Source organism: Solanum stenotomum, unplaced genomic scaffold (genome assembly GCF_019186545.1).
Source record: "Solanum stenotomum isolate F172 unplaced genomic scaffold, ASM1918654v1 scaffold3344, whole genome shotgun sequence".
NCBI lineage: Eukaryota > Viridiplantae > Streptophyta > Magnoliopsida > Solanales > Solanaceae > Solanum > Solanum stenotomum.
In genome coordinates, this window is record NW_026032461.1 from 34366 (window position 1) to 58087 (window position 23722).

Genomic DNA, 23722 nt, shown 5'->3' on the forward strand with positions numbered 1-23722 from the left:
GTCCTGAGCTTCTAGTTATCAGTTGTGTAGTGAATGCATGGACATATAGGTCCTCCATGTGTCCCAGGATACTAGTCAGCGAGTGTGTATCAACAGAATAGACATGCTTCATTCTATATGACATTGCATTGCATTGTATTCACACCCCATTGTCATTCTTGTCTTTTATGAGTGAGTTGTTATGTTTCGTGGCTATCTAGATCTGACAGGTTGTGGTGATATTATGGAGACTCTGATATGTGAATAACAGTGTATTATATGTAATGCATTGCTCCATTACTTATGAAATTGTTAGATGAGTTGGTTCTAAATTCTATGAAGATTGTAGTTTGAGGAGGTTCAAAAGGTGTGACGGGGTGCTTGTGTTCGATATCACTTTACTTAGGGTTAGCTAGGAATGCTTGTTGAGTACAATTATTGTTTGGTACTTACTCCCTTGCTTTCCACACCTGTGTAGGTTACGAGTCTGGATCATCTTGATCATCCTCTCACATCTTCATTCAAGACTTGCCTTTGGAGTTCGTGATCATCTCAACAGTTATCACATACTCTTGATGATGTCTTTCTACTATCCCATTATTGTAGACTTGTACTTCTTTTGAATTTGTTGTATTATTTAGAAGCTTGTACACGTGACACTAGGTTTTGGGGGGAAGATGTGTTATATTAAGAGTTTTGCATTATTATGTTATGTTTAGTTCTTGATTTCTTTCTTACTTCTGTTATTGCCCTTGCCAAGGGTTGTTTAAGTTGACCTGTATTAGTGGGATAAGGCAGGTGTCATCACACTTGACTTTTGGATCGTGATAAGGATGAATTCAAACCATCCCCTAAGGGCACAAATACCTTATTTAAGGACTAGGAATTGAACTACATAAGTAGGAAATCGAAATGCTCACCTTTAAGAAGATTTTGGAGTTTTTAAGGAAGGACAAGCAAAAAGAGTACATTTGATCCAAAAACTTCAATTGAAAAGTGTTAAACCTTTGGGGTGTAAAAAGTGATTTTGTAAAACCGGAGTTAAAAAAATTGGTCTGGATGAGCCTTTTCTTTAATAACAATGGCATAGATGAGTCAATTTTTTAAAGGATGACGTAAATAAGCATTTTTGGAAAGTTTGATGACATATTTGAGTCTTTTTCCTTTAATAAAAGACAAACGGTTTAATTAACATTTGTAAGGACCGACATGCTTATAATATTGTATAAAATAATATAGATATAAATAGATAGATTATTTATATTTATCACATTATAGAAACTTTTTTGGTAATTTTTGTTCAACTAGGATATGATTTTTAAATATTATTTACACAAATTTTAATTTTCTTTTAATATTGATTAAGGATTCACATGCAGTCCACATACTTAAAAGCTTCAACAAATAATAAAATCACAACTTTTTGAACCTTTCAAGATTTTCCGATTATCCCAATTTGTAGGTCCCAATCCAAAAGTATGTGTGAAATTAGACACTAAATTCAATAAAGAACAAATAGTATAGTAGCTACAACTTTTTGACTTTTTTTTCCCCTTTGGCAATTTCCACCAAAAAAATGCGGAATCTATTTAAACCACTTGAGCTTTTTAATTCACTTGGATTTGTCTACACACTAAATTTTTTATTTTATTTAGAGGTGTCCAATGAACAAGTGATCTAAATTTAAAAATAAATCACATTAATTTGAATTTGATCATATTAAAATAAATTAATATAAACAAATGAATTATTGATCCATTCTAAAAATATTTAAATTAAAATACATTAAATGTGGGTCGTGGAAAATGCTCCTCCAGAATCAAAATATGAATTATTGATCACCATAACATTTGCTATTTTCTGTAAATTCAATAAAAAACAAACAGTACGATTTTTTGCTTTTCCACATTGGGTACAACGTGGAGCTTGTTGAACCTCTTGAGCTTCTTGATCCATTTGCACCGTTTCCTTATAAATTGAGCGGGTGTAAGGGTGTGTTTGGTACTAAGGAAATATGAAAAATATTTGATTTTCTAATGTTTTGTTGGCTTAAAAGTTTTTTAAATTATCTCATTTTTCTCAAATTTAAGGAGAATGATTTTCATTCAAAAATTAAGGAAAACATTTTTGAGAACTTTACTTCATCTTTCAATTATTTTTCTAAAGAGTATTTTTTATTCTCAAGCCAAATATAAAAGAAATTTTCTGAAAAATATATTTTTCATTCACCAACCAAACATTAAAAAAAAATTTATACTCACCAATCAAATATGAGAAAAATAGGGTAGAAATCCACTTGTTTTCCAAGAAAACATTTTCCTTTGTACCAAACACACCCTAAATAAATGTCATGGTATTTTAATACTAGTATTTAGTTACTGTGATATAAATGGGGGATTATGAATGATTTTATATATTGAACAAATAGTAGAGGTATTTTAATACTACTATTTAATTACTTACTGGTGTGATATAAATGGAGAATTATGGATGATTGAACAAATAGTAGTAACTCGACGACTTTTGGACAGTTGATCCACAACTTTGCTTATATCAGCAGCAGATCAGCGACGGGGCAGAGGCAGTGAAATTCAATTGTATATTATGGAGCATCTTCTTCAGCAACCTTCAGAGATATGTTCCCTAATGCCTTGTAAACTGGACTGGTGTCAACTGAAGCCCAATGGCTGGGCATTTTGGAGCATAAAACACAACGACGAGTTGGAATTCCAGCGATCCATTAAGTCCATCTTTTGTGAGTGAGTCTGTTGTGAATATTTTCCAATTTTAGTTTAGCACTAATCTTTTTTATCTTTTTGATACAGCTTATTCTGTTGTTTCCATCTTTCAAACTGAGAAATGGAGGATCCAATCAGTTATGGAGAAAGTGGAGACTCCAAATATTTCTCTGGTTCAATTCTGGGCACCCATCAAGGTCAATGGATCGACTTTCCTGTCCACTGCGGATCAACCATTTGCTTTCTATAACCAACTTGATAAGAGGCTCTCTTCATACAGGAAGTTCTGTCTAGATACTTTGATTCCCATCGACAACAAGGAAATTCTATTTGGCCCCCCTGGACGAGTTTTCTCAAGACGCTTGCCAGAATATAACCCCGACGTCCGAACCTACTCCTCTGCAGAGTTTCCACTGCTTCAAATTGCAATTCGCTTGGAAATTCATTCTTATTATGCATTTCGAGTTTCCAACCTCCATGATCAGTGCCTTGGTGTATTTGAGATTGTATGTCCATACCCATCTCTCCCTCTTCCCAGCCTTATTATGGTATTTGCTCAACGACACTTTTGTTTATATTCCATTTGAACAATTCCATAATCCTTGTTTAATTTTCCATTCATAGGGCTTGGATTTCGAATCAGTTGGGTTGTACATTCCTAACTCATTGGACATGCTTTTTGGACCTTCAAATGTAAGGAGTTGCTGCCTTTTTTATTTTGGCGAAACTAAACAAAATAAATGAAAGTAAAAAAAAAAGAGATCAGCCCCACTAATTTCATAGCTTATCTTATCTTTTTTTATAGCCGCTGGAAGATGAAAGACTTGACGATATAGCGGGCAGCTTATATGAGATCCTTGAAAGACATAGTTTACCCTGCGCACAAATTTGGATTCCTATTTCCCGATCTGCCTCTTCGAAAGTCTTGTATTGTGCTGCTGCCTCCATATATGAACGTCCGGAACCAATGTATCATGCGTTTGAATATTCTTCTGAGGTCTGTATTATTGAGAGTGGCAAGGCATTGGTTGGGAGGGCATTTGCATCCAAAGGTTCATGCTTTTGCAAAGATGTTACTCTATTAAGCATCGAAGAGTACCCTTTGTTGCCTAGTGCATGAAAAGCTAGATTCACTCTGAGTTTTGCTATTTGTTTGCAAAGTATATGCGCCAACAATTTTGTTTTCGTAGTTGAGTACTTTCTGCCACGCAACGAAATGGCTGTTAGAGATACAAAGACTTTCTTAAACATGCTTTTAACCACAATGAAAGAACAAATTGTTGGGTTCTGAATGTAATTAGGGCGTCATGCGGAAGCTTACAATTGCAATCAAGACGGTGATAAATTAGATGGCAAATAAAGAGATACTAAAACATAATATTATTAATATGAAAACTAATTTAAAAGAAAAATATTATAACTGTTGAGAAAATAAATCTCCTCATAAACAAAAGTCTCTAAACGACTACATTGTAGATTTTATTGTGTTTGTGTTAGAAGAAACAAACCTATATTTATAGAGTTCTAAAACCTTTCCTACTAGAAAAGAACTAGCTACTCCAAAACATTTTCCTAAAAGGAAAGAATAAACCAAATATGAAAGAATATTATATTTTCCTTTCAGGAAAAGTAAAAACATTTATGGTAATATTTGTCTTTTCTTTAAGAAAAAATAAATCTTAAATTATGGTAAGAAAATCAGGGAAAAACCCTAACACAACTTCCAGGTTTCTTAGTTGCTTTTGGAAATGAACTAGGGCAGAAGATGCTCGTTGAAGTTGTTAAAGTTACCTCGAGTGATGAATTTGACTCCTTTGAAATTGGTCAACCTCTGCCGAGTGTTCAATCTCTTCAAGATGGAGGAAAAACAACAGAAATTGGCCAACGTCTGCCGAGTGTTCAATCTCTTCAGAATGGAGGAGAAACAACAGAAACTGATTCTTTCTGTCAACCGTCAAATTTACAGAATGGGGAGAATAATGGTGTTGCTGCACAACTGATTCCTTCATGTTCATCACACAAGCGTGATTCACTCAACTGTGAAGGGACAGTGGAAGTTGATCCGTCACTGCCTCATCCAATAGAGGAAGCTGTGACAAACAGAGCAACGGTTAACGTGGATGTAGCACATGATGACCACATTGAGGATACAACTGAAATAATTCAACTTGATTCACACTTTGAGCAACCAAATTTAGAAACTAATTCTGCAGGAAATGCAACGACTAACAATGAGATGATTCATTCACATAAGAAAAACGCAATACAAAGGATAGAAAAAGATCATGGGATTACTCGCAAGATTCTGGAGCAGCATTAAGGCATGACTCTTGAAGATGCTGCCAAAGATCTACATGGTAAGTTCACTAACTTCAGCGCATCTGAGGTTTGTAATTATTTTTGTGTTATTAGATGTATGTACGCTCATATGCCTTATGCCTTAAATCAAAATGATTTATGCATAGGTTCACTGAAATCCCGTTTGTGGACTTCATTTATTGCAGTTAGTCGAGCAACACTGAAACGAATATGTAGAGAACATGAAATCGCTAGATGGCCAAATCACAAGACTAGAAAGGTTAATGTCTGTGTTAGCCAAGGCGTATCTTTTCAAGGTGCTGAACCATATGTGGGCGATCAACAATGTCCTGCTCTTTCCCAAGAAAAAGGCACCGTTTATTTGGATAACAAAGAATCTCTTGCAACAGGAAAACCTTGTGATAGTGTGATGACTTTAAAGGTTACATATAGAGGTGATATCATAAAGTTTCTACTCCCCCTTTCATCAACGAGGCTAGAATTGGAGGGGGAAGTGGAAAAGAGGCTTAAGATATCACTTCAAAGGTTCTCAATCAAGTATCAAGATGAAGATGACGATTGGATTTTGATAACTACTGATTCAGATTTGAGGGATGGGATGCATTCACTAAGATCGTTGGGAAGGACTACTATGAGATTACTGGTTACCCCAGGAGCTGACACATGAAAGAGTTTCCGTAAGTTTTGTTATGGTATCTTCATTGCAGAAATGTCATCTTTTGGTGACATGGTGTTTGTCTCTTCCCTGCTGTGTTGTTACATGTCTTTGCTCTCAGTGATTAAATGGGCATTTGTCAAATTATGAAAGAGGCCTATATATAGAAGAGTAAAATAATCATAGGACTTATGATATGAGTTCTGTCATTTTCTTTTCATTAGCTATTTAGTAACTCCCTTTTCTATTTTCTGTTTGTTGTTTGATTACAAGAACAGCCTGTTTGTAAGTTGCTTTGATGATCAATACAAAGCTTAATTTGTTACATTATTGTTCCTACTCCATGCCTATCTGCCCTGTTACCATGCTCGATGTTCAGTTCAATACCTTCTTTGAATCAGTGAAGGTGATGCAAGGGAGTCATTGTCTCTTCCATTTGCAGTATGCTATCACCACTGCAGGAGGAGATGAAATCGGACTCCACGGCTTCAGAGATTTAAGATGCTACAACTATCATCTCTGTGTGAGAGTCAGCTTACAAAGATAGTAACACCGGAGGTGGCTGATATTATGAAATCACATCAGGACTCACAGCTTCCAATTATGCTGTTGGAGAAACAATAGGAGTTTGGCCACAATGTCAAGCTCCTTAAATCATAGCTAATGAACCGGCTACTAAGACACTATTCATATCCCTTTTATTCATACTGTTTTTTTTTTATAAAAAAAAAATGAGATGAAAATATTCTTTGCCCAATTATTTGCACGAAAGATAATATAATTGCACCTAATTATCTTTCATACATTAAAAAATATATATAAAGTTGTAATTTCTTCTTCTCGTAATTATTTATTATTAAGCTCTCCATTCCTATAGGCCCTTCCATTTTATGGTTATTAGCATTTTAGTTCTATATTTTGTGCACGTAGGCACTAATTTATATATATTTGCTTTATTTATCTACAATAATTTTCTTTATATTTATTTTTATACTAGTTTCATGACACGTGTGTTGCACATGTGTATTGTATCATATAGTATACGATGTTGTTAAATAGAATTAATATTACTAAATTAAAGTTTTTTAGTAAATAATTATAATTGAAAGAACATAGGACAAGTGTTTTTAAATAATTAATTCAAATTGTCATTGAGTTACTTGTTTTTTGAGATCAAATTTATCAATATCATTGAAATATTTCAAAATACATTCAAAGTTTAAATATGGGGAGAAAGTGACATTTCTTTAGTAGTATTGTTTTTTACTTCACTCATGTTATAGTTTCTAGATTCCATAATGTGGAATTATAGTGAATACGTGGTTATTTTTTATTGTTGTTATCATGTTATAGTTTATCAGTATACACAATTTCCTAATAATTAATTACTCCATTTGTCCCAATTTATGTGATAATTTTCGTTTTTTGAGAGTCAAACAGTTTATATTTGACCGGGAATTTGCGCATGGAATCTTCAATTTTTTTGAAATAAAATTTATATATTTGTCAACTACTTAAAAAGTACTATAAGTCGCAATAATTGAAAATTCAAAATATTTAAAAAATCTATGAAAAATTTACGATAAAGATAGACTTGTTTGAATCTTGAAATTCAAAAAGTGCCACATAAAATGGGACGGAGGGAGTAGTTATATTTTTTCACGTAGTTAGAATTCGTTTTTAGTTTATCGTCCAGTATGATTGTATATATATATATAGTAATATGGTGTTGAAGATAAAACTCAATACAATGGAGTAATTATCAAAAATAATTGTTCTTTTAATATAGTCAAACCTTGTTAATGTTTGTTGGAAAATTTCATGATGGCTATAGTAAGGTGTATATATATTCATATTGATATATGTTTATACTGATGGTAAGGTGATTAATGCGGTTAGAATGAGAGCTGTCAAATTACGAAAGATGCATATATAGAAGAGGAATCACAAGGAAGATTTGTATTTTACTTCCACTTTTTGTAATATGGAACCACCTATTAATGGTTGCCAGATTTTGTATCCCCCCGACTTCAATGCCACTACGTATAAATAGACAGTGTAATGTAAAACTATTAAGAAATGTTACCTTGTAGTCGGTGGCGGAGTCAGGATTTTTAATTAAGGGATTCAAAATCTAAGAAGTAAACACACGAACTAGTGAAAGAGGATTCGACATCTATTAAATATATCTAAAAAATAATTTTAATCATATATAAATAGTAATATTTTCTGCCAAGTGGATTCGAATAAACCCCTAAGTATAATATTATTTAAATTCAATAAGAACAAATGGTACGAACTCCACAATTTATTGCCTTCCTTTTTACCTTTGACAATTTCAACAGGGACTACAGCATAGAAAAATGTACAATTTCCAAAAAAAAAGAAGAAGCTAAGTCTGTTGAACCTTTTGAGCTTTTTGATCCATTTACACTAGTCCACAAACTTAACTTTTGACTTTATTTAGAGGTGGAAAATAAATGGGTGATCCAAACTTAAAAATGGGTTACATTAATTTGAATTTGAACACATTAAAATAAATTGATATGAATATATAGACATTTGAAAATTAAAATAAATCGACATGAATAGTACCGAGTTGATTTCTTTTTTTTTTAAAGGTAAGTTGATGTCACGATCCAGAGGTACCCCTAGATGTAACACGGCGTACTCGATCCCGAAGAGGTCTTATACAAGCCCTTAGCATATCATAAACATAAGTAACAGAAATGATGTGGAATTAAAACTTTTTACAATCAAAGTCTTTTCATAAAAATCAAATGGAAGTCTAGACATTATCTCATTAAGCCATCTAATACAATCGAATATCAATAAGGGTCACACCCCTTTTACAACATAGTCCCAAAAGGGAATGTAAGAAAGACACTAAAATGAACAACTTCCGTCCTCAAACTATGAGGACTCACCAAAAGCGTGGAGAGAATCAATCCAAGCTTTGAACTCTAGAAGAAGCACACTTCAACGACCGGGCCCTACACTTATAGAAAAATGTAGAAATATGGATTAGTACAAAAATGCACTAAGTATGGAAGTCATGCATAAAAACCTTTAAAATATGCTAAAAGGGACATTTTAGTTGAAACCATGCTATATGCCAATTTTGAACATCATCTTGAAATAGTTGGAGAATATAACTCATAAGACAACTCATGTACAATTCATCATAGCATGAAGGATATCAACATAATCACAAGCATAGCCTCCAACATAAACATAATGCACACACCAATCATCATAATACATAGTTAAATACCAAGATCATCATCATCATAGTAGAACTATCACATAAGTAACCCTAAGTTATACTTGTGCAATGCATAGATAATATCCCATAATTCCATCTACACTAAGTACCACTTTTAGGCCACCTTAATCATACATATCATACATTGTCCTCATCCATAGCCAATGCTCATAAACAAGGAAATATTCATGTTCATTAACTTATAACAATGAAAACTACTCTTACCAACAATCCATACCATACATGCATAAACTCATATATATTCATAGCATAAGAAAACCACACCATATTACCCCTTTCAAAGCCTACTTGTGCAATGCATGAATGAAGTCCCATACCCCCACTCATACTAAGTAGAGCTCCTTGAGAAGTCATAAGCATAGTCCATGTTCATGTTCATAATTCATATAAAGCATGCATTAACTCATAAATCACCATATCATAAGAGAAACATACCATGAACACTCTCAAATCCTACTTATGCAATGCATGAATGAAGTTCCATACCCCCACTCATACTAACTAGTACCTCTTGAGGAACCATAGTACATAACTCATGTTCTTATTCAAATTCTTGTTCATGGAGGGAAGTAGCCTTAACCGACATAGACCATGTGAGCTACATGGAATCTGGTGTATTGCCCCACACCGAAAAGAGGTGTCCTACTTGCCTAAGGTAGAACTGAAGGTTATTAGCTTAGGTGGATCCACTAGCTAAAGACCTATGTGGGCACATAGTTATGGGATAGGTAGATTGCTTCTAGAAACCCGGACTGTTAGCGTAGAAGGTTTCCATCTCATGAGATAATTATTTTGGGAACCCGAACTACTAGCGTAAAAAGAACCCGTTGGGAAGCTGGATTGCTGGCGTAAAAGCTTCCATCTCATTTTTATATTCACTCAATGCTAGACATAATTCCCTTTAAGTTTATATTAAGTCTTAACTTAAGTTCGTGTTTATGGAAGAATGACTTAATACTCAATCCAACACAATATCATGATATAGCTCATAGATTGATTAGGTGAGAATGGCCTTTCAGCCTTAGAATCATTAATATGTGAGTAAACCTTTCACAGCAAGTTCATAGTGTGTTTGTGATAATAGCCTTTCAATTAACACAACAAGATTATCATGGTAATGGACATTTCATTCATAGACATGTGTAAGGGTGTATGTGAGCATAGCCTCTCAACAACACCATAGTTACATCATAATCATGTACATGCATGGAGTGTGTGAGAGAGATTGTCATTTCAATGACACTGCCACAATATCATCATCATAGATACTTCACTTTCAAAGTGTTCATAAAACATGCACATAATATCACAACCATGCATAATTCTCATATCTTGCATACAAGGATCATAGATCACATCAAATCAACACATCTAGCATTCATTATATTAGACATAGATATAATCGTAATTCAAGTAGTTCAATCATTGTATGCATAAGCTCATGTACTCATATTGTAGGTCATGTGGGTAAAGTCCTTCCACAATAATACCATATACAATTCAACATGCATAATAGCTTCATTCTTAAAGCCTCAACATTCATAGCTCATTCATTTTAGCTTTTACCCTTTAAGCCTTAGAAGTCATCTTCATACTACAAGCATTACTCTCAAGCAATACCTAACATGGTCATCATGTAAACCTAACTCTGAAGGTAAACTAACCACATGCTTCATTCTCGACCAATTATAGTCATATAGCATCAAGTAAACTCAATCGCAATACTACTCAACCATGATCCATCATTTAAGCCCTAACCTAATTCATTCATGTCTACAAGCTTTACTTATAAGCAATTCATATGTAGGTCATCTAATCTAAGGCAATTTATAAATAAGCTAATCAATTTTAGAAGGTCACATCTAAACCCTCAATTTGCCTCTTTCATGGCATAACACTTGACCATACCAATTTCACCCTAGAATCTTAGGTTAATCAAGAAGACATATATATATTTATTCTAAAATCATGCAATTTCATCATAATCAACCCACATCCACTCAATTGGATCAACTACTACATACATAATTCTATCACATTCTACTAGTATCAACCAACACCCACACTTGAGATCCAATTTGGGAAAAATGAGAATTCATGGATTCTTGGGTAATTCATCATTAAAACAGTAGTAATTCATCAATTTAGTCATAATATAAATCAATTAAATCATTGAAATTATTTTTGAAAAGGAATCCGTGGCTTAGGGTAAAATCCCAACTTTTGGGAATTTGAAAGCTTTGAAATCTAGTTTTGGAAGGGCTCTTGGGTGAAAGCTACCCATATATGAAAAGCCATCATACCTTGATAATTAATCTTCAAAGAATTTGAGGAAGAAGCCTTGAATTCTCCAAACCCTAGCTCCAATTCTACTCTTCTTCTTTGGAGTTTTAGAGAAATATTGTGAAGAAGAAGAACTTTTTGATTTGATTTGGGTCTTGGGGGTTAATGAAGAAAATCGGGTGGTTTATGACTTAAAATAGTTTATATATGTATATAAAGTCCATATAAAATGACCCCCACTTAAAACCAACTAAAAATGAATTTACCAAAAAGACCCTCCTTAGGCATCCCACTCCCAAGCACCACGGCAGGGCTCACGAGCCGTGGTCCTGCCCGTGGTCCTTGGGCAGTGGCTAAGCTTTGGTGCCTTGCCTCCACAATGCTAAGGCATGACCATGAGCCTTCCTACGAGCCGTGGTCATGACCACTGGCCGTGAAGTGGCTCGTGGTCCTTAGGTAGTAGCTTGGCCTCAAGGCCTTGCCTTCCACAATTCTAAGGGATCTTCACGAGACCTCTCACGAACCGTGGTCAAGACCACTGGTCGTGAAGGTGGTCGTGAACTTGGGCAGTGTTTGGCCAAGGTTGGGGCAGCCTTGGCCTTTGGCTTAGGATTTGCCCATTTTGCCTTGGCACTTGCCCTTGCAACCCTCAATTAAACCCTTTATGGTCTATTAAATTATGGGGTCTAACACGTACCTTGACATTTAACCCCCAAAGCCCTCATTCTAAGCACGGGAAGTCTTATCTACAACCTTAACTCTCATATCAAACTCTAGAACCCTAACTTGAGGCTCTAGTTTAGTCTACTAATTTTCCGCAGTGTTACAGTTGACCTCTTTAACCTTTTGTTAAGTATATTGAACCTTGTATGTCTTGTTGTGTAATTGGGAATAATGGGGAATGGTAAAGGTCTTCTTATATTATACTTGTTATTAAACGTTGACCAAATATTGGTAATGATCACGTGGGGAAAAATGAATTGGTAGATATAATACTGTGTGATGTGTCACGAGTAGCTTGAATGATTATCTTGATTCACTTTTGATGATGTGCCATAATTGTGTGTGTGGATTGGTATTGATGTGGAATTTATCATCTTCTTATTATACATATGAACATGCTTATTTTCATTGAATCTGAAACATTTGTGAGATTTGAATTCGTGATATGTTGATGGAAAATGGTTCCGGCGATTAATGTTTATGCTTATGGAAAATGACTTCGGCGATTGATGTTTATGTCGATGAAAAATGATTTCGGCGATTAATGTTTATACCGATGAAAACTGAATCCAACGGATGCATGGACTAATATATTTGTTATGGGTCTTGAGCTTCTGGTCAGCAGTTGTGTAGTGAATGCATGGACATATAGGTCCTCCATGTGTCCTGGGATACTAGTCAGCGAATGTGTATCAATAGAACAAACGTGCTTCATTCTATATGACATTGCATTGCATTGTATTCACACCTCATTGTCATTCTTGTCTTTTATGAGTGAGTTGTTCTATTTTCGTGGCTATCTAGATATGGCAGGTTGTGATGATATTATGGACACTCTGATATGTGAATAACGGTGTATTACATGTAATGTGTTGCTCTATTACTTATGAAACTGTTAGGATGAGCTGGTTCTAAATTCTATGCATATTGTAGTTTGAGGAGGTTCAGAAGGTGTGACAGAGTGCTTGTGTTCGATATCACTTTACTTAGGGTTAGCTAGGAATGCTTGTTGAGTACCGTTATTATTTGGTACTTACTCCCTTGCTTTCCACACTTGTGTAGGTTACGAGTCTGGATCATCTTGATCATCCTCTCGCATCTTCATTCAAGACTTGCCTTTGGGGTTCGTGATCATCTCAACAGTCATCACATACTCTTGATTATGTCTTTCTACTATCCAATTATTGTAGACTTGTATTTCTTTTGAATCTGTTGTATTATTTAGAGGCTTGTACACGTGACACTAGGTTTTGAGGAAAAGTTATGTTATATTAAGAGTTTTGCATTATTATGTTATGTTTAGTTCTTGATTTCTTTCTACTTCTTTTATTGCCCTTGCCAAGGGTTGTTTAAGCTTGCCTGTATTGGTGGGATAAGGCAGGTGTCACACTTGTCTTTTGGATCGTGATAAGGATGAATTCAAACTATCCCCTGAGGGCACAAATACCTTCTTTAAGGACTAGGAATTGAACTACAAAAGTAGGAAATCGAAATGCTCACCTTTAAGAAGATTCTTGCTGTTCTTAAGGAAGAACAAGCAAAAAGAGTACATTTGATCCAAAAACTTCAATTGAAAAGTGTTAAACCTTTGGGGTGTAAAAAGTGGTTTTGTAAAACCGGAGTTAAAAAAATGGGCCTTTTCTTTAATAGCAATAGCATAGATGAGCCAAACTTTTAACGGATGACATAAATGAGCTTTTTCTAAAAGTTCGATCGCATATTTGAGTTTTTTCCCTTTAATGAAAGACAAACAGTTCAATTAACATTTGTAAGGACCTTCATTCTTTTAATATTGTATAATAATATAGATATAAATAGATAGATTATTTATATTTTTCACATAGGAATTTTTTGGTAATTTTTATTCAACTAGAATATGATTTTTAATATTATTTATACAAATTTTAATTTTCTTTTAATATTGATAAAGGATTTACATGTCATCTACATTCTTAAAAACTCGGAACAAATAACAAAATCATAACCTTTTGAACCTTAATGAAATACACCACAACTTTTTGAACCTTTCAAGATTTTCCTATTATCGCTATTCATAGGTCCCAATGGAAAGTATGTGTGAAATTTGAGACTAAATTCAATAAAGAACAAATAGTACTACACATGGAAATTTCTTGACTTTCTTTTTCCCTTTGGCAAATTTCAAAGTGGCTATAGCGTGGACAAATCTACTACACATGTTATGTATTTCCACAAAAAACGTGGAATCTATTTGAATCTCTTGAGCTTTTTAATCCGCTTGCACTAGTCAACATATTAAACTTTTGATTTTGTTTAGAGGTGTCCAAAGAACGAGTGATCTAAATTTAAAAATAGATCACATTAATTCGAATTTGATCAAATTAATAAATTAATATAAACAAATGAATTATTGATCTATTTTAAAAATATTTAAATTAAAATACATTAAACGTGGGTCGTAATACAAATAGTTGGAAGAACTTATAAATGTGAGGTTTAATTTTGTTTCGTTAGAAGTAAAATGTAATTTATTGCCATGACATGCAATTTCATTATTACTTTTTCCTTCGTTGAGTTAGCTATTAATAAGATTAATGGAAATGGGTCTAAAATATTCTCAAAGTATTGGAAATGATACAAAACTATCCTCCATCCACCTATTGGCTCCAAAATACCCTTGTCATCCACATTTGGGTCCAAAATTGACCACTTATTTAACGGTTTTAAATTTTAACTATTTAAATATATTTTTTAAATATGTGGCTCTCAACTATTGGTAATAATTTAATATATTAATATAATTTATAACCCACCGATTACTAATTAAACCCGCCCAAAATCCACCTATTAAACAAAATCCAGAACCCTTCCTTTCCAAAGTAAAGTTATCTTCTTCCTTAATAATATCATGAGATTCATGAACTTAGAATAGTGAAATCATGATGACGTCTTCAATTTAGAGGGGAACTCTAAGTGACTTTGCGACACATTAAAAATAATAGATATTCGAATTTTAATTTTAAAAACAAATAAACTTTAAGTAAAGAATGATTCCCTTTTAATCTTATAAACCTAGGAGAAATTGATTGAGAAGAAGACAACGTTGGAAAGGATGGGTTCATGATTTTGTTTAATAGGTGAATTTGGGGTTGGTTTATTAATTGGGTCGGGTTTGGAGCGGGTTTAATTAGTAATGGGTGGGTTTATAAATTATATTAATATATTAAAATTATAACCAATAGTTGAGTGCCACGTATTTAAAAAATATTTAAATAGTTAAAATTTGAAACTGTTAAATAAGTGGTCAATTTTGGACCCAAAGATGGATGACAAGGATATTTTGGAACCAATAGATGGATGAAGGGAATTTTTGTACCATTTCCAATACTTCGAGGGTATTTTAGTCCATTTTCCGTAAGATATTAATTTTCACATTATAGGAACTTTTTGTGGTTAATTTTTATTTAACTCAATATGATTTTTTATATTATTTATATGAATTTTAACTTTCTATGCACGTACTTAAAAGCTAGGAACAACATTGTATAAGTTCCGATGAATAACAAAATTATATATTTTGAACCTTAATGTCATACACCATAACCTTTTGAACCTTTCAAGATTTCTCTAATTTTTTGGCTCCCTCCTTTTCTTGATTCATGGTCCCAATCGAAATGTAATGATATTTCAAATATTATTTACTCTCTCTCCAACAATACTTGTCCTTTTTAAGAAGCTATAAATAAAAGAATAATTTTAATAATCACTTTTTAAATATAATAAATACAATGTCTTAAAAAATATAATAGAAAAATGACTATAAATTTATATTTAACGATAAGAGTAAATTAGAAAATAAGTATAAAATTACATATTGAATCATAAAGTTAACAAGTATTGTTGGATATTTCAAAATAGTACGGGGGACAACTTGTAATGACCCTCATGGTCATTTCTGTGTCTTGCCTTCTGTGTGTCGTTTAGAGCGTTCCTATAGTGACCCCAAGTCATTTATGACTTGCTGGGACTGACAGTTCGGTCACCTGGTCGTTCGTTTGGTCTTGGTGCGAGTTTTTGTGTTTTGGAGCTTATGAACCTTGAACGATCATTTTCGATCAAAAGTTCAAGAAGATGACATCGGAATCCAATTCTGACGATTTCATCAACTCCGGAAGGGTCATTTTAGGCTAGTAGCATGGTCGACATGACTCCCGAGGTTTTCAGTGTGAGTCGGTGCGATTAGGCGTTTTAGCCTTTGAATTTTAGCCTAAGTTTGACTTTGGTCAACATTTTGAGTAAACGCGCTCGGATGAGAATTCCGTCAGCGTGGTTAGCTCCGGAATGTCGAGTTTGGTCTAGATTGACCTTTCTTTTGTGTCTGGAGGTTTTCGATATCTTTCCGAGCCCTTTTGTGGGTTTTGACTTAAAAGGGCTTTTGGAAGTGGGACCCACTTTTTATCGAAATGACCTCTGATGGAAATTTCGACTGCGCCGTTGAGTCTGGAATATCGAATTTGGTATGGTTGCATATCTCGTTTGCGTGCACGGGGTTCCGAACGAGATCGGAGCACCCCGTCGGAGTTTTATTTTTTTTGAAAATTGCAGAAATGACTGCTATTTATTGCAGAGATTTCAGCCAAAATCCCAAAACTTCAAACCCTCATCTCTCTCTCATCTCTCAACCGATTTGGGTGATCCAAAAGGCTAAGTTGTGAGATTTTTCGAGGGCAACGTGTTGGTGAGCTCGGATAGTGATTTGGAGTCCCCGTTTGAGGTAAATTTCGAAAAACACCTGCTGCCAGACCCCTTTTTGTGAGCTTGATTTTGGAAATTTTTGAGACTTGTTTTCTTAGCCATTTTAGATCCGATTTTGATGATTTTTGAGGCTATCTTGAGTGGTTTTTCGAGGAGAACATTGTGGTGTTGTTAGATTTTACTGTAGATCGCCCGTTTTTGGTAAAATCGCTGAATTAGCTGCTGTCCCATTTCTATTCTTTTGAGAAAAATTGGGTTTTAGTTGCTTGTTGATATTGTGTTGTTCCCGAGCCCCGAATTGTGTCCCATTATGGGAAATGAGCTGGGGGAACTGGTTAGGACCCACTTTTGGGGTTAATTTCGGAATTCCCTGCGCGGGTCCCACGATTCCCGTTTTGACTCCAAAATTGACCCGTCTCTGTTTGTTGTGATTTTGGTGTCTAAACGACCGTATTAACGTTGTGATACTATTTTTGATAGCGGGGAAGCGTTTCGAGACCATTCGGAAAGGAAAATCTCCGGAGAAGTGATTTTGGAGCGCGTGTGATCGGCTTTAAGGTAGGCTACGGTTTTCCCTCTCTTAGATTGAGCTCGAGAATGTGAATGCATGTTGATTAGTTGGGATTTGGGTTGGGTAGTCATTGAATCTTGCATAGGTGTTAAGAAATCATGTTTTCGGCCTATTTCGGGAATTATCCGGTAACTGTGAGCATGCTTTGTGTTATTAACGGACCCTCCTCGCTATGTGGAGTGCTTGCATGCTTAATTATTGTTTATTTGAAGAATGTTGGGCCTTAGTTTAGGTTTGACTAGGGCTTGCCTTAGAAATACATTATTCGGATCCAATAGGCCTTAGTTTTGCCCCGACGTCGCTCAGTCGGCTTAGATCCCTGTAGACTGGTGTAGCAGACTCGAGTCTGATAGTTTGGGCCTTAATTAGGTGATACGCTTGCTCCGACTTTAGCTATTCTTATTTTCCCCGATGTTACGACTTCACGAGTTACGTCGGCGACACTAATTCTACTTCACGATTTGAATTTGGTTTTCGATTTGGTTCCAAGGACTTACATTGATTGGCTATGTGTGGACGGCGTTTCACGGACATTTATGAGTATGGATCAATTGGGACTCTTTCAGCAGCTACATTGGCACCTTATATAGAGCATCCGGTTAGAGTTCCGGCCTCTATTGCCCAGTTACTTATATAGAGCATTCGGTTAGAGTTCCGACCTCTATTGCCCAGTTACTTATATAGAGCATCCGGTTAGAGTTCCGGCCTCTATTGCCCAGTTACTTATATAGAGCATCCGGTTAGAGTTCCGGCCTCTATTGCCCAAATACTTATATAGAGCATCCGGTTAGAGTTCCGGCCTCTTATACTTGATACTTGTGATTGGTTACTCGGGTACTTCTGGTGAGCATCCGGTTCGAGGTTCAGCCTCTTTACTGTCAGATTTTACTAATTAGGGTTGAGGTTCTGGTTCGATGTTCTTCGTTCTTGGGTTCTTTTATGCAATTCTCTTTAGCTATAGTTATTCTGTGTACTCGTCGGGCTTATGGGGGTCCGTTCGGATTTTTATTTAATTTGCGCACAAGTGTACCTTCTGGGCTTATGGGGGTCCAGTTAGGTGTAGTTAGCTTATAGATTACTTTAGTTAGTTCTTTATACACTCGTGTGCATTCCGTTGTTACTTAGATTTCCGTTCTTGACTTCGGTTTGTGTTATTCCTTCTTTTCATATTGCCTTTACTTTTCAAGTTCAGTCGGTCTATGATGCCTACTGGGTACCTGTTGTTTTGGTACTCATGCTACGCTCTGCATCTATTTCGTGATGCAGGTCCGGGCACTAGTAGCCAGCGTTGATCGAGCTTGGAGCAGACTGATCCGGAGACGGGAGTGAGCACACGACGTTTTGTACTATTTCAGTCTCCATCTGTATATATATAGACTTGTCTTTTACCTTCCGAGACAGTCCAGTCTCTGTTGTCCACTTTTGGGACTTGTACTCATTTCGTTAGTAGCTCTGTACTAGTGACTTCCAGGTTCTGGGAGGGATCTTTATTTGTATATATGTTTTTGGTTTGCTTCCGCCTGTTATATTGTTATTTGCCTACTCTTGTTTAGTTTCTATCCTCAGACCCATTACTTGTTGTTCCGGGTTACGGGTTGGCTTACCTACTGGTGGGTTATAGTAGGTGCCATCATGACTTGAGAAATCGGGTCGTGACACAACTATTGTTGGTCATAGAGAGTAATTACTACTCTCTCTGTCCCTAATTTACTTGTCCATTTTTCTTTTTTTTAGTTGTAATAAGTGTGTCAATTTAAAAGTGGATAAGTTGTTTTATTCAAAATTAAAAATAAAAATGATTTTAGTTTTCAAAAAATCGACTTAACTTATGACTTGAAGAGAAATCAATTTTCCAAAATAGAGTCGCCACTTAATTTTTTAAAGAAATTAAGAAAACTTATGATTTTTCAAAAGACTTGAACATATAAAATCAATTGAAATAAAAAGGGTTTGAGTTCAATGTACATTTCGAGAAGGTATTAGGCACTCAAAATGTCCGCTAACTTGCGGTTGACCGACGATTTGACTAAAATGACTTTTCAACTAACTTTTAAAAATTTAACGAAGTTTAAAAAGGAAGATAATTTTAAGTTGTTACTTTTAAGGGAAAGATGACATAATTCTTATTAAGACAAAATAAATTATATGTAACTAAATATATAAATAAGGAAATAATAGATATTTCAAAAATAAGAAAGGTTATCTTAGGAAACTTAATTAAATTAAACCATAAAAAAACAAGTAAAGGTTAGTCAACACAATGATAAATAAATACAAGAGAGAAGGAAATATCAAATTTGGGCCCTTTGCCCAAATTCAAATTCTTGGGCTTGGCCCAAACCTGTCCTAAACTCTAAGAGTGGGCCTGCTGATGGGTTTCAGCCCATTTTCACCCCTTTTTACACTTGAATTATGTGTATACACTCTATGTATACCGCTGTATACGGACTATATTTCGGGTCCGTTTTCAACTCTGATTTGTATTTTTGCCTTTGAACATGTATCCTTGCAATTTATGACTTGTATATCAACGTACACCACTGTATATCGGTATATACAGGCTGCATCTCAGCCTATTTTAGGCCTTCCGAAACCTGTAATTTCAGTTTCCAGCCTTTATTTGCAGCTTTTTTACCTATCCTCCGACTTCTCTATGAACGGGCTGACTCAAGATGAGAATTGGGTTTTGAACCAACTCGAGATGCAAGGAGAGGAATAAGAGGGAGTCAAATGGACTCAAACCGAGGGAGTTCATGCAAGAAATAAAGACAAGGATTAGAAGATGACTAATGAATGAATTTGATATAATAACCGAGAAACATTGAAACGAGATAGGTTTAGACAAGTTTTAACCATATCCAAAGAAAAATAAATAAAATCAAAGCAAATTGGCAACAATATCACAAGATGTCACATATTAGCAATACATAAAAAATAGGAGACAAACATATTACCACTTCAAATTTGTGAAATGAAAGAAATGTTAGAAGGCAAACCTTAGAGAAAAAAATTACTTATCATAAAGTAGCTGGCATACACATTTGCCTAAGCTATTCAGTCACAATTTATCATATTATTTTTTAGAAAAACGCATACATGAGATTAATGTCAAAGCGAAAGAACCCATACAAATAGAAACATGTTCAATGTTTATACCAACTAAATTGCATAATGACAGAATATCTTACGTAGCATCAGCCTTCCAAACAAGGAATTCAAATAAGCATTTTCGGCACCTTTTGACAATACTAATTGAAACAGAGAGTTCAACAATGCCTCATATCTTCACAGTATGACATCAAGAACAAGGCATGAAAGAAAGCATCCTAAAGTTAAGACAAACTAATTAAACTTGTAGCAAACAATCACATATTTGCAAGCTATAGAAAGAGGAAAACTCTTGGTGAATTTGGTAGGATACATCAACCCATCTCTTTTCAAAATAAAATGAAATCAAAGCAACAATAACATATAACACTCATATCGATTTGTATCTTAGATGTATGCATCATATCGAAAGAAAACAGTAGCTAGTGGTGAGATCACAAACTCATCCCTTTTAAACAATATGCAATCACATCTTTCATCAAGAAGAACAAATAAAAACCATCAACTCGAATCACAAAAGTGAACTAAAGTTACATAAGGCGCATCTAAATTGAGCTAGAATGACAAAACAAATTTAAGAGGAGAGGAGAATTACCTTCTTCGGAGCAGCGATCCGGGAGGATGAGCTTGACCATGAAGCTTCCACCACACCTCCGACCTTGACCCAAGAAGTAGAGAATCGAAAATAAAACTTGAAAGAGAACAAGCCTATGGATTTTTTTTTTTACCTTTTTGGTGTTGTTTCATGCATTTTTGGTGGTTAAAAACTCTGTCTCAGATAATGGAAAATATTCTCAGAAAAATCCCCTTTCACAATGAAGACGATAGGGTATTTATAGAGGGAAGATTGGAATTGAAAAGGGGGGAAACGGGATTCAATTTCGAATTTGAAATTTGAATTCTCTTGAAGGGATAAGGTTGCCAGCTGGAAATAGTACGAATTCCTAACGGAATTGAAAGGAGCGTTGTCCAATTTCGGAGGAAGGACGCTCAAGGAAGGAGATTGCTCCACCTAGCATTGTTCACGTACAAATGATGAGAGAGAGAGGAGAGGACGACGCACTAGGCTGCTGGACTCGCGTTCTAGTTCGCGTCTGGGTTCGCTGGAGTTCGTTCACGCGTCGGTGAAGAAGAAAGAAGATACGTATGTTGCTACTGGAATGGGTTATTGAATTGAAGGAATTGGGTTGGGTTTCTGTACGTATTGTATGTATTATTGTTGTTATTGTAATGGGTTTAGAATTGGGTTGGTTTGGTATTATGAAGTTGGGTTGCTGGTTGTATTGAAATAGGGCCCAAATTCTTGGTCTCAAAATGAGTTGAAGAAATTGATTGGGTTTTGAATTGGGGATTTGGCCAATGGATTAAAGTTATAGCCAATTAAAATTCACAATATAGTTCGAATTGAATTTAATTTGTAAATTCGGCTAAAATCTAAGATGAATTTAAATAAGATTAATTAAGGAGCTTCTTAAACTTAACGAAGTGAAATAATTAACTTAATTATAAACCGAATGATTTAAAAATATAAACTATTATATAACTAAACTAATTAACCAAATATTTAATTAAAACAAAATCTTTTTGAGATGATTTTTGAATATTTATAAAATATCCTATTTATATAAAATATATATACTTATTATTTAAAAAATTCCAAAAAGTGACAAAATTACATAAAACTAACTTGAAAATAATTTGAATTTTATAAAGTCAATTATTTCAAATAGTTTGAAATTTTAAGAAGCTCTTGTGAAGATCCAGAATTGGGTGTCAACATAAGTAATTAAAGACAGAGGAAGAATTATGGACGGAGGGAGCAATTGCTGTGATATAAATTCAATAAAAAACATTTTTTTGCTCTTTTCTGTAAATTCAATAAAAAAAACTAGTGCGATTTTTTGCCTTTGTTTAGACAATTTCCACATTGGGTACAACGTGGAGCTTGTTGAACCTCTTGAGCTTATTGGGGGCTTTGAATTAAAGGTGACATTAAGGTGTCAAAATAAATGGGCGGTGACATAACTCTTAATTATTGAGTGTAGGTGACAATTATGTGATTAATGATTAAGGATTGTGGAGTTGCCCTCAAGTTTATAAGTTGACAGTTTGGTCCATTGAATTAAATGAGGGGTAAAAGGGTAAATGACTAAAACCTAATTTAACCAATTTTGGTGGGAACCAAAACTGGAGCGAGCTGTACCAAAAGGAGAAATAAAAGATTCCCCCCCCCCGGCCTCCCGTCGTATTCCTCTTCTGCTTCGTTCTTGCTTGCTTGCCTTTCTTTCCGTTCTCTTCATCTTTTTTTCGTACATTGTTGGTCTTGACTGCTAGTCCTTGAGCTTTCTTCTTCTTCTTGAATCAAATTTAGCTAATCTAATCAGTGGACTAGATTTTGTTCTATATCAATTGGATGTACTTCATAAGTGATTGGGGTCACACACCATTGTTTTGGTAAGTAAAATTAATAATTTTTTGAAATCATTCATCATCATCTGGATACTTGCAATTTTTTCAATAATTTGCATTTGCGTTTCCAACAGATGGCTATATATGTTGCAACAGAAAGGTTATTTCAATCGCAACAAAATAGACATATGTTATAACATATAACTTACACAAGTTGCAACATATTACTTAAACATGTAGCAACACATGACTTACATGTGGCAACAAAATGGTCATATGTTGCAACATATGACTTATACATTTTGTCACAACATGTGATTTATATTTCGCAACAAAATAGTTATATGTTGTTACATATGACTTACATTTCGCACTAGAATAGCCATATGTTGCGACATATAACTTACACATGTTGCCACATGTGATTTATTTGTCACAACATAACAATTATATGTAGCAATATATGACTTACATCTCACCACAGAATAGCTATATGTAGCAATATATGACTTACACATGTTGCCATATGTGATTTATTTGTCACAACATAACAGTTATATGTAGTAACATATGATTTACATCTCGCCACATAATAGTTATATTTAGCAACATATGACGTACACATTTCTTCATTAGTACTAATTGTTTTTTAATTAATTTCTTCAGGTATAATAAATGGAGGGATTATTTGTAGGTATTGATTGTCGTGGTGAATGGATCGAGAAGAAAAATCGATACATTTGGCGTTGGAAGGATAGTAAGAAACGGGGAGGGTCGGTAGGGATGATTGTCGAAAGAAATATTTTGTATGATGATTTTATTTGGAAGGGTGCCAGAACCTCATTTGTTGGGAGAAAGACCAATTTGTAGCACTGCTCATCAATTCTATCAATTTCATTGTGAATTATGTAGTTGTG

At 34.6% G+C, this 23722-nt stretch overlaps 2 long non-coding RNA genes across 2 annotated transcripts in view; both read left to right on the plus strand.

Moving 5' to 3' along the window:
- The first annotated feature begins 4511 nt into the window (after positions 1-4511).
- LOC125852286 (uncharacterized) overlaps positions 4512-23722 on the plus strand; it is a 43326-nt gene continuing 24115 nt past the window's right edge. The window contains exon 1 of the long non-coding RNA XR_007444998.1: positions 4512-5074. This is a non-coding gene — a long non-coding RNA (uncharacterized LOC125852286). The remainder of the gene's footprint in view (positions 5075-23722) is intronic.
- On the plus strand, positions 16622-18917 carry LOC125852287 (uncharacterized). Its single transcript, XR_007444999.1, has 3 exons — positions 16622-16736; positions 17198-17275; positions 18555-18917. It is a non-coding gene; the product is annotated as an uncharacterized LOC125852287 (long non-coding RNA).